Here is a 14,921-nt window from a genome sequence, read left to right as displayed (position 1 = left end):
CGCTTTGGATCCACAATTCGTGGAAACTTTACATCTTTTACCAAAATTTACATCAAAACTTGGGTTTTTAACCCCAAAACTAACCCAGGGGACCCCATCCCAACAAGGGGTTTTTTTTCCCAGTTGGGTTCCCCTAGAAATCATTATGTACGTGTGGTTTTTCATGTTTCATGCCTATGCATGTTGTTCTAAATTGTTATTTTCATTCCGTAGGTTATTAGAGTAGAATTTGTGTCTATTTTTTTCAATTCGAAATCTTGAGAAGTTGAAATTTATATCAAATTTATACATGGTATCAGAGCCTTAAAATCACATTAGAACTAGTTTTTCAAATTTGTCCCTCAGGAATTTTGAATTTACAGCTTCAGTGCAACAGTTTTTCTTCAGATTCGATAGAATGTCTTTCAACAAACTGAGATTGGAGTATGCCCTAGAGGGTAGCCCAAATTCCGTAGCCTGGAAGGATCGAATGGAAGAATTTCTTGATGATAATGGTGTGTTAGAATATGATAAAACTGACATTATGAAACCCCAACAGTCTGATGCACATCAGTTTGTCCAATGGAATAAGGAAGTTGCAAAGGCTAGGAGAATTCTTCTGAAGGTGTGAGAGACCATGTGGTCTCAAATCTCCATGGAAAAGAAGCATCATATGCTATGTGGAAGGTACTAACTGAGCTATTCAAAAATAATAGTGACCATAGAAAATTGGCCTTGAAAGATAAACTTTGAAACATTAGGAAGCAGAAAAATAATATTGTTCCACAATATCTCTCCAAATTCACTCAAGTTTGAGATGAGCTTGGACGGGTTGGGGCGAATGTTGCAAAAGATGACCTTGTGAGTCTAGCTCTTCTAGGCCTTCCAAAATCTTGGCACAACTATCATGACTTTATGAATGGAAGGGAAAATTTACAAAATTGGGAAAGGTTGTGATCCGATTTGGTTCAAGAATCGATCAAGAGAAATACCAGAGATAGAACATCATCCAAAACAAAGGATGAAGATAATTTTTCCTTGTTTTGGAAGGGGAAGAAGGGAAAATTAAACAAGACCTGAAGTAAACCTAAATCCAGCCAAAATAATGGCAAGAAGAAAGACTTAAGAAAGATAAAATATTTCCACTGCCACAAATACTGGCACTATGCAACAAAATGTCTGCACAAGAAGTCTAACAAGAAGCCTTCAGGAGGAGCAGGTGGTGAATTATTGCCTTCACAATTTGAATTAAACGTCACCCCAATAGCATGCATGACCGTCACTATTATGGGGCGTGTGTGGTACCTTGATTCTGGTGCCTCATTCCATATGATAGGGTGTAAGGAATTTTTCAGTATCCCAGAGGAGAAGGATCGTCATATTCTTATTGAATTGGGGGATGATGGGAGGTATAGTGCTACAGGAATTGGTACTGTAACATTTGAGAGGGAGAAAGCCTCCCCTCTTCACCTTAAAGATGTTATGTTTGTACCTGGGCTGAAGAAGAAACTAATATTTGTAGCAATATTGGAGGATAGAGGTTATGGTGTGATTTTCAGTAAGGGTAAAGTCTTTCTAAGACATGTAGCTACCGGGAAAGTGAAGCAAATTGGAGTTCAAGTGAAAACCCTATACAAAATTGAGGTGGTAGATTATGTTTCATTAACTAGTAAGGAAAGAAAAAGTGCAGAGTCGAGATGTTGGAGAACTCTGGCATGGGAGATTAGGTCATCTACACCATGATGCCTTAAAAATCATGTAGAAAATTACCATCGGTCTCCCTAAAGTATCCCTTGACCATAAAGATGTCTACAAGGGTTGTACATTGGAGAAATATATCAAATCCACCTTCCATGGCCGAGATAGCAGAGCAGACACAATATTGGAGCGAGTCCACTCTGATGTTATGGACCATTCTCTCCATCCTCATACTATGTAATATTTATTGATGATTTCTCTAGAAAATGTTAGATTTTCTTCATGAGGAAAAAGGATTAATTGTTTTCCAAATTTGTATAATTTAAGGCATTAGTTGAGAAGGAGACTCAGAAGAAGGTGAAGGCTCTCAAGAGTGACGATGGAGGAGAAATTGTTTTTAATACCTTCAAGGATTTATGTGCCAAAGATGGTATTCGAAGAGAACTGATAGCAACCCATAACCCACAACAAATGGTGTAGCGGAGAGGAAGAACAGGAGCATAGTTGTAGCTACAAAAGCTATGCTACATTATTAGGGGCTTCCATTTCATTTACAGGTAGAAGCATGTAACACAACAGTTTACTTGCAGATCCATAGTCCTCATAGGATACTTGGTATGATCACATCAGAGGAAGATTTCTCTGGGAGAAAGCTTGATGTGTCCCATTTCAAAAATTTTGGACCTTCAGTTTATTGTCATGTCTCTAAGGATTCGAGGAGGAAACTTGACCCTACAACAGAGTTGGGGGTTTTTGTAGGATACATTAAAACTCCACATAATTACCAAGTGTATTTACCTTAATTGAGGATGACAATGGTGAGGAGATATGTCTAGTTTTATGAGGATAAGGCTATGAGATGCTCTCTAGAATGAGATTTGAGTATCCCATTGGAACAAGAGATTCTAGCTCCAAAGGAGGAGCCTCAGGATGAGCTTCGGGAAGTTGTGGAGCAACTACAAATGGAGAAGTAAAGAGGAGGACAAGTGGAGACACCCACTCAACCAGAAACATCCAAAGAAGGGAGAAAGAGAACCAGATAAGTTGATATATTGTTGCAAGATTCTAGGGAGAACGTGGGAGCCCCTACATCACAGTGCAGGTAGAGGAGGTCACATGAGAGGTACAATGGTTACATGGCTCTCATGAGAGCACTCATTGAGACAATGCCTTCTTCATTTGAGGAAATTTTTTCTAACCTATTTGGGTTGATTCCATGGTGGAAGAATATGAATCCACCATGAAAAACAATGTATGGGAAGTGGTGTTGAGACTAGAAGGGAAATCAGTGGTTGGCTCCAGATGGATCTACAAAGTGAAGAATGCAGTTGATGTGAACATCGAGAAGTACAAGGCCAGATTTGTGGCCAAATGATTTTCTTAGGTAAATGGAGTTGACTATGAGGAAACATTTTCCCCTATGGCAAGGTATTCCTCCATCTGATCAAATCTTGCATTTGTTGCATAGATGGGGTGGAAGATCCACTAGATGGATGTGAATAATGCCTCTCTCAATGGTGTTGTTGAGGAAAAAATTTACATAGATTAGCCAAGAGTATTTAAGACATAGGATCGGGAGTCACATGTGTGCAGAATCAAGAGATCATTGTATGGTCTCAAACAAGTGCCCTGATCATGGTACACTCAGATCGACATTTATTTCAAGGGATTGGGCTTCACAAAAAGTGAAGCAAATGCGAACCTCTATCACATTGTGTTAGATGGTAAGTTGATTATTATTGTTTTGTATTTTGATTATTTAATATTGACAGGTAATGCACAGATGATCTTCTCTTGCAAAGAGTATCTTGTAAGGGAATTTGAGATGAAATACATGAGCTTAATTCATTACTTCCTCGGGTTAGAAGTATGGCAAGGTGATGGTGAATTATTTATGTCTCAAGGGAAGTATGTCTCTGAACTACTTCAAAGATTTCATATGGAGAATTATAAGCCTATGGACACACCTCTAGCTACAAACTTGAGGAAGGAGATGCCACCTCAAGTGAAGAGGTTGATGCTACCATTTACAGGCAGCTTGTGGGGTCTTTGATGTATCTTTTGAACACATGACCCGACATGTTTTATACAGTAAACCAACTTAGTCAAGCTATGTTGAGGCCTACCAAGTTGTATTGGAAGGAAACAAAGCATGTGTTACAGTACCTTAGAGGCACTATTGAGTATGGATTATGGTACAGGATGATAGAGGGAGTGAATCTCCAAGGCTTCACCAATGCAAAGTGGGCAGGGAGTCCATTAGATAGGAAAAGTACTTTAGGTGCTATCTTTAGTATTGGGTCCGTAGCTATTTCCTGGTACAGCAGGAAACAGAGGTATGTGGCACTCAGCTCGGCAGAGTTTGAATACATGGTTGCAAGTCAAACAGCATGTGAGGCCATATGAATGAGGAAAAAAACTTGTGGGTTTTTTTAGTCATGAGATGTATCCGATAGTGATATATTGTGATAATCAAAGTTGCATTAAGATATCTGAGAATCTGGTATTTCATGACAGGTCAAAGCACATTTGTTGAAATATGTAACTAGGTTCGGTCTTCATAATGGCATATGTAATCGTGATTTTATGTATTTAATGAAAAGAGAAAAATAATTTTATTGTTTTTGTTCTTGGGGTATCAGTTTCATGCTCAAGGGAAATTTATTTTTAGATCAGGCACCTATTGAGTACTTCTAGGTTATTCATAAAGTCAATTGAGTCATTGTCATGTATTGAAGACCCATGTGGGCATGTTACATATTGTAAGGAAAAAATTATTGAGTCAAAATAGAGTTAAAAGACCCTCCAAAACCTTGTCATGGCACAATGATCAAGTCGGCCTACATGAATGGACAAGTCAGGCTCAAGATATCAATTCATACCCCTCACAAGCCTATAAATAAGAAGGAATTCGAGCTCATTTTCACTCTTACTCAAGCAAGTTCAATATCCTCAAGATAGAATCTATTAAAGGACGAAAAAGAAGAAGAAGATCAAGATAAAATTTCTTGGGCCTCTCTCTCTCTCTCTTTCGTTAGGGTTTCTATAATTTATGGGCTAGACAAAATTTTGAAGCTGCATCAAAGTTGTGAAGTTGCAAGGTCAAAGTTATGAAGCTACAAGGTCAAAGTTATGAAGCTGCAAGGTCGAAGTTGTGAAGATGCCTTTATATAGAAGTTGTGAAGCTTCTAGGTCGAAGCTGCTAAAATTGCACCAAGGTCAAAGATGTGAAGTTGTTAGGTCGAAGTTGTTGAAGCTACTAGGTCGAAGTTGCAGAAATTGTTGTTGGGGTTGAAGTTGTTGGAGAAGTTGTTGGAAGGTCGAATTTTGTTGTTGGAAGCTGTGTAAGGAAAGCTCATCAAGAAGGAAGGATTACTTGGTCTTTTAGGGTCTTGGGCAAGGGTCATAGGTCTTGGAATTCGTCAATTGAAGTTCTATAAGAAGAGAAGGATTCTAGTGGGTTTTCCTCTCTTTTGGAGAGGTTTTGGCCCTGGTTGATTGCCTATATGTTGTGTCATATTGTCTCATTGTTCTTTATGATTTAGTAGTTGTTTGATGATAGAGAACACTAATAATAATAAAGGAAAAGACAAGTTAAGCAAGTAAAGTTAAAATACATCACAAACAATTATCAAAGTAAGATAAATCACCTACACTTGTTGCCCCCTAGATTTCTCAACACGATATCAGAGCTAAGGTGACTACATCAAGGAAGGGCAACACGAAGAACGATACTCTAGGGAAAAAGTATAAAGAGATCATCTTGGAAACATCAAGAGAATAAATCATTAATAAGGACTAACCCTCGCATGATATTGAAAAGGAATAATTAAGAGCATCAAAGAAGACCTCAAAACCCTAGTTCATCTAAACTTACACATTATACAATCATTGTCACGAGGAAGGAAGAGAAAAGCACTCTTGGGCCTATTTTTCTCAGCTATATTCACCACACATGTGAAGTATTAATACATCCTTCTACAACAACAAGTATTGAATTACAACCACCATCAAGGTTCAAGTTATGTGCCAATAAAGGTCTCATTTGCAATATGAAATAATAAGAAAAGAAAAAAATCAAGTCAAGCAAATAGAAAGGAGGAAAATTTGTCCATCTTCTAGCCACATTTGTGAACTAGGGTTATTGCAGAAAAGGTCAAAATTGCATAACCGCTACAACAAGCCGAAATTCTGAAGAAGAGCCGAAATTTGAGGTTGTGAAACAAGTTTAACTAGTGTTGTCTTGAAGGAAGAAAAGCAGGAAAAAGCATTGTCATCATCATCAAGGAATCAATGAGATCTCCCTTTGAGCCAAGGATCATTTTTGAAGAAAGACATCTTCACCAAGAAGACATCTTCTATTATCTACATCATCATCAAAATCAAGAAGGCATCAAGTTGAATATTTCATCATCTAGGAGTATATTCACTTCACAAGTAAGTATTTTTATATCTATATTTGAATATGTCAAAATCACTTCATACTGCAAAGAGAGAAACAAATTGGTTGGGTCGTTAAAATTTATTGCATGGAAGAAGAGGATAGATTTGATCCTGATAGAAAATGAATTTGTTGGTCATGTTAAGGGTTTAATTGTCAAATCATCGAAAGAAGAAGGAATAACCTCATACTTTATGAGGGTGTCAGAATAAGAGACCAACTCCAAGATTTGGGATAAATAATGTCTGACAAGGAAATGACTACCATAGTGATCAATGCACTACCAAAGGAATGGGGCAACTTCACATCAAGCACCTATGGGAAGAAGGAAGCTACTCCATTCAATGAACTGTGGTAATTGTGAAAAATCCAAGAAACCAGGTTGAAGGAAAAAATCGATGTAGGATCAAGAGAGAAAGCTCAAGAATTTGTTGCCATGGCTAGAAGAAAAGGGGTGTTTGGGAAGCTTAGTCCTCAAAAAAAAAAAAACATGTCGAAAGTTCAATGTTATAGATGTCATGAATATGGGCACTACAAGAGAGATTGTACAAAGCTCAAGAAGGACAGCAACAAAAGAGGAAGGGAAGAAGCCCATATCACTGAAGAAGTGGAAGAAGTTGAAAAGAAGAAATCCAAGGAGGAAGTAAATGATATCTGCTATTATTAAGATAGTCTTCCTTGCCTAGTTCTTTTCAAAAAAAAAAAATCAAGTTTTCTATTTTAATGTATAACTATCATGGTAAGAATCATTAGAAGAATGATAGGATGCATCATGTTATGGGATGACATCATAGAAGGATACGATTGAAAGCAAGAGCTTGTGACATCATCGTAAAGAAGAATGAAATATATATGAAATAGAAGTCTATGGTTGTCACCTATAGAAGGATGTAACTCTTGGTAACCTCATTAGAAGCATAAGTAGTACTTATGGGAAAAAGAAAGTCATCTAGTATAGAGGTCATCATACATCATTAAAAAAAGGAGCATTTGTAGGATGAGGATGATCAAGATCCTTCGTCAAAATCTTCATCGGAAGGTTCACCTACTGGAAGAAGCAAGTGTCTCACCAATAATTCCACCTTATATTGGATTCATGGAATGATGGTATGATGTCAAAACAAGTGAAGCATATCAAGCTGATTGAAGTTCTTTCAATCAAGGAAGTTGCTAATGGGAGTGTAGATGACCAAAAGGAAGAGATGAGGTATGTATGCTTGTATTTGATAAAATTGAGTCATATCTATAGTTGCATATAGCATGGATAAATGCTCCACCTCATGAGCATGACCAAGATAAAGGGGTCTCCTCCTTTGGAAGGATGCATAAAGTCATGTTTCACATATTGACTAGATGAATTCAACATAATAAGTACTCACATGGAATATGAGGTTGTTGATAAAAATGAAGGAACTATGAATGGAAGTCCCTGAGAAGCAATATGTGAAGAAAGTAAGGAGAGATCATGAAAGATGCAACTATTGTGACATAGAAAAGGAAATCAACATTTGATAACTAGAAGAATTGGTTGTGACATCTCCATGGACAAGGTATGAAGACTCTGAAGAAGTCTAGAAAGGAAGATGAACCTTGACATTTAATAAATTTTTGGAGATTTGTTAATATGGATGCAGGATGTTGATACAACAAGCAGATGTCATGATGTAATACCATCACAAAGGTAATTTGATGTTCATTTCTTTATTTTTGAACAATATCTGGATGGGCTAATCCAAGGCTACCAAAGGAAGAGTTGTATATGTCATCTACAATTGATACTCATATGGTGGGATGATAAGATCCCGAAGAAAACGTGATGTGGAGAAGGTAGTTGTATGAAGGAAAGTCAGATATGGATTAGTGAATCACTTTTCGATGAGAGAAAGGATGACATGACTAACATGATTCATGAATTAAAGTGATGGATGGTCGATACCCTACGAAGAAGTCCCAAATGATGTAGGCTCCATAATAAATAATAAATTCATGACATCGAAAGAGGAAGTGCTACAAGCAACTAGTTGTCGCATGATCTCCACCTAGAAAGATGTTGGAAGAAAGTCCCTAGTTAAGGGAAGGCTTGGTCAAGTCCCTGGTTAAGAGGGAGCTTGGGTACATTCCTTTTACAAGAATGGGCGAATTCCTTCATTGGAATGGGTATATACTCCCTAGTTGATAGGGAGAGGTAGACACATCATTCTTGTCTTCACTTGGGAAGAAAGAATGGAAGATTGGGTAAGCATCTGGAATCTTATACTCTTTGAGGATGTGGTAGGGAATCCAAGATAAGAGTATTCAGAGAGGACTAAAATTCTTTGAGGATTGGGAATCCAAGATAAGAATAGTCCTCGTGGAACATACTTTTAGAGAACTTGGGTGGGGTATGTTCCGAGAGAGACAATGATGAGGTTGTTTATAAATCATTGGTCTCGCCAACATTGTGTTCTGATCTTGTGGAGAGATAGAGTTGTTAGTTAAGGCCTTGCTATGCGACAATGTTGTATGATATGATGTTATACAAATGGGTTACCAATCTAACTCTTCTTATCTGAATTCTTTAGATTGAGAATGTCCAAGTACCTTGTATGGATTATTAATACCTCCCTAGTTAAGAGGGAGTGTTGAAATATGTAACTAGGTTTGGTCTTCATAATGGCATATGTAATCATGATTTTATGTATTTAATGAAAAGAGAAAAATAAATTTATTATTTGTGTTCTTGGGGCATGGGTTTCATGCTTAAGGGAAATTTATATTTAGGTCAAGCACCCATTGAGTGCCTCTAGGTTTATCATAAAAGCAATTGTAATTGCCATGTATTGAAGACCCATTTGAGCATGTTACATATTGTAAGGAAAAATCTATCGAGTCAAAAGACCCTCAAATACCTTGTCATGGCACAAAGATCAAGTCAGCCTACATGAGGGGACAAGTTGACCTCAATATAGCAATTTGTACGCCTCACAAGCCTATAAATATGAAGGAATTTGACCTCATTTGCACTCTCACTAGACCAAGTTTAATATCCTCAAGATAGAAGCTGGAAAAGGAAGAAAAAGAAGAAGAAGATCAAGATCGAAGTTTTTGGGCCTCTATCTCTCTCTTTCATTAGGGTTTCTACAATTTCTAGGCTAGATGAAATTTTGAAGTTGCATCAAAGTTGTGAAGTTGTAAGGTTGAAGCTATAAAGCTGCAAGGTTGAAGTTGTGAAGTATCTAGGTCAAAGCTATTGAAGATGCATCAAGTTAGACGTAGTGATCCGGTGGGATTGTGGTAAAGCCATGTTGTATTGATGAGGGTTTTGGGCCTAGGAATCCCTAGGTGGATATATGGTAAAGCTTGAGGAAGCCTTGATTGGTTTTTGTTGTGAGTCCCTTAAGATAGAAATTTGTACCCCTCACAAGCCTATAAATATGAAGGAATTCAACCTCATTTGCACTCTCACTGGAGCAAGTTTGATATCCTCAAGATAGAAGCTGGAAAAGGAAGAAAAAGAAGAAGAAGATCAAGATCGAAGTTTTCGGGCCTCTATCTCTCTCTTTCATTAGGGTTTCTACAATTTCTGGGCTAGACGAAATTTTGAAGTTGCATCAAAGTTGTGAAGTTGTAAGGTCGAAGCTATAAAGTTGCAAGGTCAAAGTTGTGAAGTTTTTAGGTCAAATATGTTGAAGATGCATCAAGGTAGACGTAGTGATCCGATGGGATTGCAGTAAAGCCATGTTGTATTAATGAGGGTTTTGAGCCTAGGAATCCCTAGGTGGATATATGGTAAAGCTTGAGGAAGCCTTGATTGGTTTTGTTGTGAGTCCCTCATTCATGCTTGGAATATGGCATGGGGGTGATTGGTTGAAAGAAAGATTTGGTTTAGTCCAATCTATGGTTAGGTGGTTTGTGGAAGTCCCTAACTTGGTTGAATTATGCATACATTAATAAGAACTCCTTTTCCTTTGGTATTTAATGTGTAAATGTACATGTTAACATGTGATTTTTATGTTTGTTCTATCATTTTTATTATGTTGGTTATAAGCATGGTTTTATGACAAATCTTAGTCATGGCTCTCATCATGTTTTGATTAGTAAATTAATGAATAATGAATGTATGACCTAATAGCTTACAATGCAATTATTATGAGAGGGCGTCAATTCTTCTTGATGATTCTCATATAAGTATGATATCCCTATGCTCAAATTTGTGGTTATGACCTATAGATTACATGTTTGTGATATGTTTGATGAAATGTTTGTCATGGCTAGTAGGGTTCGGGACAAGTTTTTGTACCAATGTTTGCATTAGTAGTTTTAATTCATTATTATTTATCATTTCTAGAAGTTTCATGAAGTTGTTATCACTCAAGAAAAAATGAAAAAATATTTTACATTCTGAACATCAAATTTTTTAAGTTGGTCAAAAGGTTGGTGTTAGTTTTTGGGTCTAGTCTTTTCATCTGGTTTTAGAGTCTAAACAGTTTGAATAGGAGTCTTGTTAAGAGTCTTGTTAGTATGTCAAAAGGGGTCAATTCTATGTTTTATCCATCATTGGTCTAACATCACACCTAAGCTCCATATGTCAATCCTATTTCAAAGACGAAGTCAGGGATTCGCGCTAATCCATAACAAATCTTATCCAGCTGTCAAATTTATCAAAATCTGTTATCTTTCTACATCATCATTTATCAGCTCATACCCTTTGCCTGTTAATTCGACCGCTTATCCTCATCATTAGGTCATTAGGTGTCGTGGTACGCTCATATTGCAAGTTTCAAAAGAAGCCAAGTAATCACAGTCTTAATTATGTTTGTGTTTATGCATGGGGATGAATTTGAGTGAACTACAGGAGGATATTATCGAGCACATGGTCGTGCAGATGACACAGTGAACCTTGGGGCATAAAGGTAAGCTAAATTGAGATTGTGTGTGTCTTTAACGGTGTAGATGGAAGGGTATTGGAAACTGCTGCAATCGGAATTCCAACAGAAGAATGTGGTGCCTGAACATAATGTGTTCCTTCAGGTTTATTATAAATTTAGTACCATTTCAATGCTAGCAGAGCCACTGATATTGGTCACCGGTTTCTTCTACCCCTTTCTGGCTTGCATATTGTATTCACATTCCGATTTTTCAATTTCAAAGTCATCAGTTTCACACCTTGCTAAACTACAGCAAGAAGAGGTCCAAGATGCCATTCAACGCCTACAAAATGTCATGAATCTACGCTTAACTAGAACTCAACACTGGAGGAAAATGTTCAATGCGATGAGTTGGATATGAAGCTAACTGATAAAAACATTGAAGGTAGTGTGGAAAGTCATCCCACTCGCTCAAGCAAACACGCTTTACAATATGTGAGGGGCGGGATGGAACAGAGACTTCAAACGGAGATGTTTTGATATTTCCAGAAATGATCAGATACAAGGGGTTGACACACTTTGATGTTGATACCTTTGTGGAAGAGGTGATTGTCATAATCATTTATTACGGGATCAACCAAGATGGCGAAGTATATGGAAATGGTGGATGCGGGTATCAGGATCGCTGCCAGGTTCAATTCTCATTGCCCTTAGACATCACACATGTATTATCATCCAACTTCCAACAGCAACACTCTCTCGCGCCTCTTCTCGTGCCCTGCAGGTTTATGAATCTAAGGCCGATGCAATGTTTGAGATACTATGTATTGTTGTTTACGCCAAAATTTCTCTATCTCCTTCTGCAAGGAAGACAATGTGATGGAGACTGTCCCCTCTCCCCAATTCGCAATCAATTAGTCTTTCATCCTTTTTCCATATAATAAGATACAGAATGGCTTTCAGGAAATCCTGAAATACTCACTAAATCACATATCTTTGTGTGTTCACATACTAGTCGAGATCGAAGGTGTGGTGTTTGTGGACCTGCTCTTATCAAGAGATTAAAAAATCCCGAGGCCTTAAAGGTCATGTAGCTATGAGTCCATGCTCACACGTTGATGGTCAGGTTAAATATGAGATTGACATAGGGCAAGATGCGGGTCTGGTGAATGCAGAAAATGTTCGATACCTCTCTTCAAGGTGGTGTGTTGCAAATGATAACCATGATCTTACAAATGTGTCAAGGCATGTGGAACAGGCCTGCTCAACTTCAGATTGTATAGCCCTCTTTTCCGGAGGTTCTTGCAATCATATTGGGTCACTAGGAAATATCTCATATGCTTTTAACAGCTACTATCAATTTCACAATCAATCAGTTGATAGCTACAATTTTGATGGTCTTGGGATGATAACAATTGTAGACCCATCAATAGGAGATTTCGGGTTTTTGGTTGCAACTAGTGACTCATATGCTTCTAGCTTGTACAGCAGTGTAAAGAAGCATTGGATAGTCCAATGGACATTTCTATCATGTACTCTGACTTTTCTTGGCATTATGTTCTAGAATGTTGTACCTGATAGCCGTCTATCTATTATTTTGTCTCTAACTGCAGGGTTTCTGATATCTTGTTCTATTTATTCATGGCCAAAGGTAAAACAGTGCAGGTTGTGATTTGCACCTATTTTGCCAAACAACTACTCAATGGCCAAATGTATTGGACTGAACACTTTAAACTCCCTAGGGCATTACCCAAGGACCAACATCATATGATGTTGCTTGTAGCCTTGATGCATGGGTTCTAGTAAATTCGTAAAGGTGATCTCAATGTCCACAAGCCTACAATTTGATGATGCATATTTTGCCCAAGGTAGAAGATTTGATTCATAAAGAGAAAGAAAAGCAGGACAAGTTAATTCAGAAACATACTGTAGTAGTTGATAGCTACGATAAGAAGATACCAAGCCAAAGTGGTGGGCCCCAGTATTGTAGCAATAATGCTACAACTCCTGGAACTCCCTTCTTTAATTTTATCAACCCGGTAGTTCGTAACAAACTTGGAAGCGACGGTGCTGTATGCACAAGTACTAGCTCTTGCCGCAGCTGTCACTTGGTCAGCTGGCACAAGTCCGCTAGGAGCTTAAGCCAACTTCTATGAGCTCTTAGAAGAAGCTTTTTAATTGATGGATGAAGGCTAACTCGAAGGAAGCTAATCTAATTGCAAAAAGAAACTGAAAGCCAAGAACAAACGCAAACCCTAGCAAATCCTAATTCTACTAGCTAGTCCTACTGACGCAAAGGAGAGCATGCAAACTACTGAAAGAGATGCCATTACTTCTAGGAAGGTAAAATGCATGTGTCTAGGTTATCACTATCTGAAGAAAACATCTTTTTGTATTTTTGCTTAAGTTGTTGAAATTATCATGCATGTGCTTCTAACTAGTTTTCCACTGTGCAGGGATGGATCAAGGGATGAAATGCTTTGGGAAAGGTTGGGATGGTACAGAGAGGGTCTAAGGGATCCCTAACATTCTTTCTAAGAGTTTCACAAAGTTTGGATGCCATGCAACCGTGTTTATGAACTTCTACAGGAAGTCTGCAGGGGTTTCTACAGGAAGTTCTGAAATTCTTCTACAGGATGTTTCGAAATGGGATTTTTGAGGATGGGTGATTGATGGAAGATGCATGGATGGTTATGGAGGTAGGATGGGGGTCTGAAGTGACCCCGAAACTGATGGATGGAGTGGTGAGATGATATGTGGAGGGCTGATTCGGCTTTAAGGTAGTTGAGACAACAATGGAGAAGAAGGTAGGGTTACGTGGGCAAGAGGATGGGTGTGAAGCGAGAAGCCTAGATATGGGATGAATCAGATGGCTCTGATGAAGCTTGACCATGTGAGTGAGTGATAGAGATGCCCTGCACAATGCACATTCAACCGAATCAATGAATTCTTGCAAACAAACTAAGTCCTAGCTAACTTAATCTAACTGTCAATGAAATGAATAAACAGCAGCCTCGTTTGGAAAGAGAACCATGTACATCACGTGAGCAAGAACATTCCGAAAGATCTAAATGCATGACAAACTCCTACCAATCGATTCCCAAACATAAAAAGCTACTTTAACCAACAAAAACAACCAAAATAACAAAGCAATATCTAAAGAGCAGATTTTATTTTAAGAACGCAGCAAACACACATAAAGATAAACAGGGGAGGTACTGGGCGCTTGAGATGGGCCCAACCCCAAGAGCTACAGCCTCCCAAGAGAGATTTAGAGCTGGTGCAAAGCTGAATTCATCTTTATTAATCAAGAATGAAGAGTTACATCAAAACTGTCCACAAGGAGAGCTTGAGAATGAGCTGAAAGCAAAGCTAATCCATGGCCTACAAATCGAATTACAAAATGACTACAACAAGGCTATGAAATGACTAACTACTAGCTACTATCTACTGGCTAACTAGCTAACATCCACTGGCTAACCAAAATGAGGCCCTAAGCCTTCTTATTTATACAAATTGAGGACCCAACAGTCCTCCTAAACTTTAGGGACTCGGCTGCCCAAAACTTGGAGTTAACAGCAGTCCTACTTGACTTGCTTGGCTGCCCTTGTGCTGATTGATTCGGTGGCCCTTGAACTCCGAGCTGATGGTGGAGAATTCGAGGTAAGGGCCCATAAATGAAGGGGACACCTTCCTACAAATCCTCTAGCTTGTTCTCCCACGAATTTGGCTGCCAAGTGCTCATTAAGACCTTCAATTTTGTCTCCAAGTTGACCAAAAAGGCTACACAAAGCACCCATTAGACTTGTTGGCATAATGACTAACCAAATTCACTCTATTAACATAAATATAATCAAAAACATGCAATAAACTAATGAGAATGGTGGATTAAGTCAAATTAGGAGGTTGAATGAGCCCAAATAATTATCCATTTTTGGGGCTCATCATCACCCCCC

This window comes from Pinus tabuliformis, chromosome 2_1, assembly GCF_031772625.1.
Source record: "Pinus tabuliformis cultivar Carrire ecotype Pingquan chromosome 2_1, CPIR1, whole genome shotgun sequence".
Taxonomy (NCBI): domain Eukaryota; kingdom Viridiplantae; phylum Streptophyta; class Pinopsida; order Pinales; family Pinaceae; genus Pinus; species Pinus tabuliformis.
Note: the sequence above shows the minus strand (reverse complement) of the source record.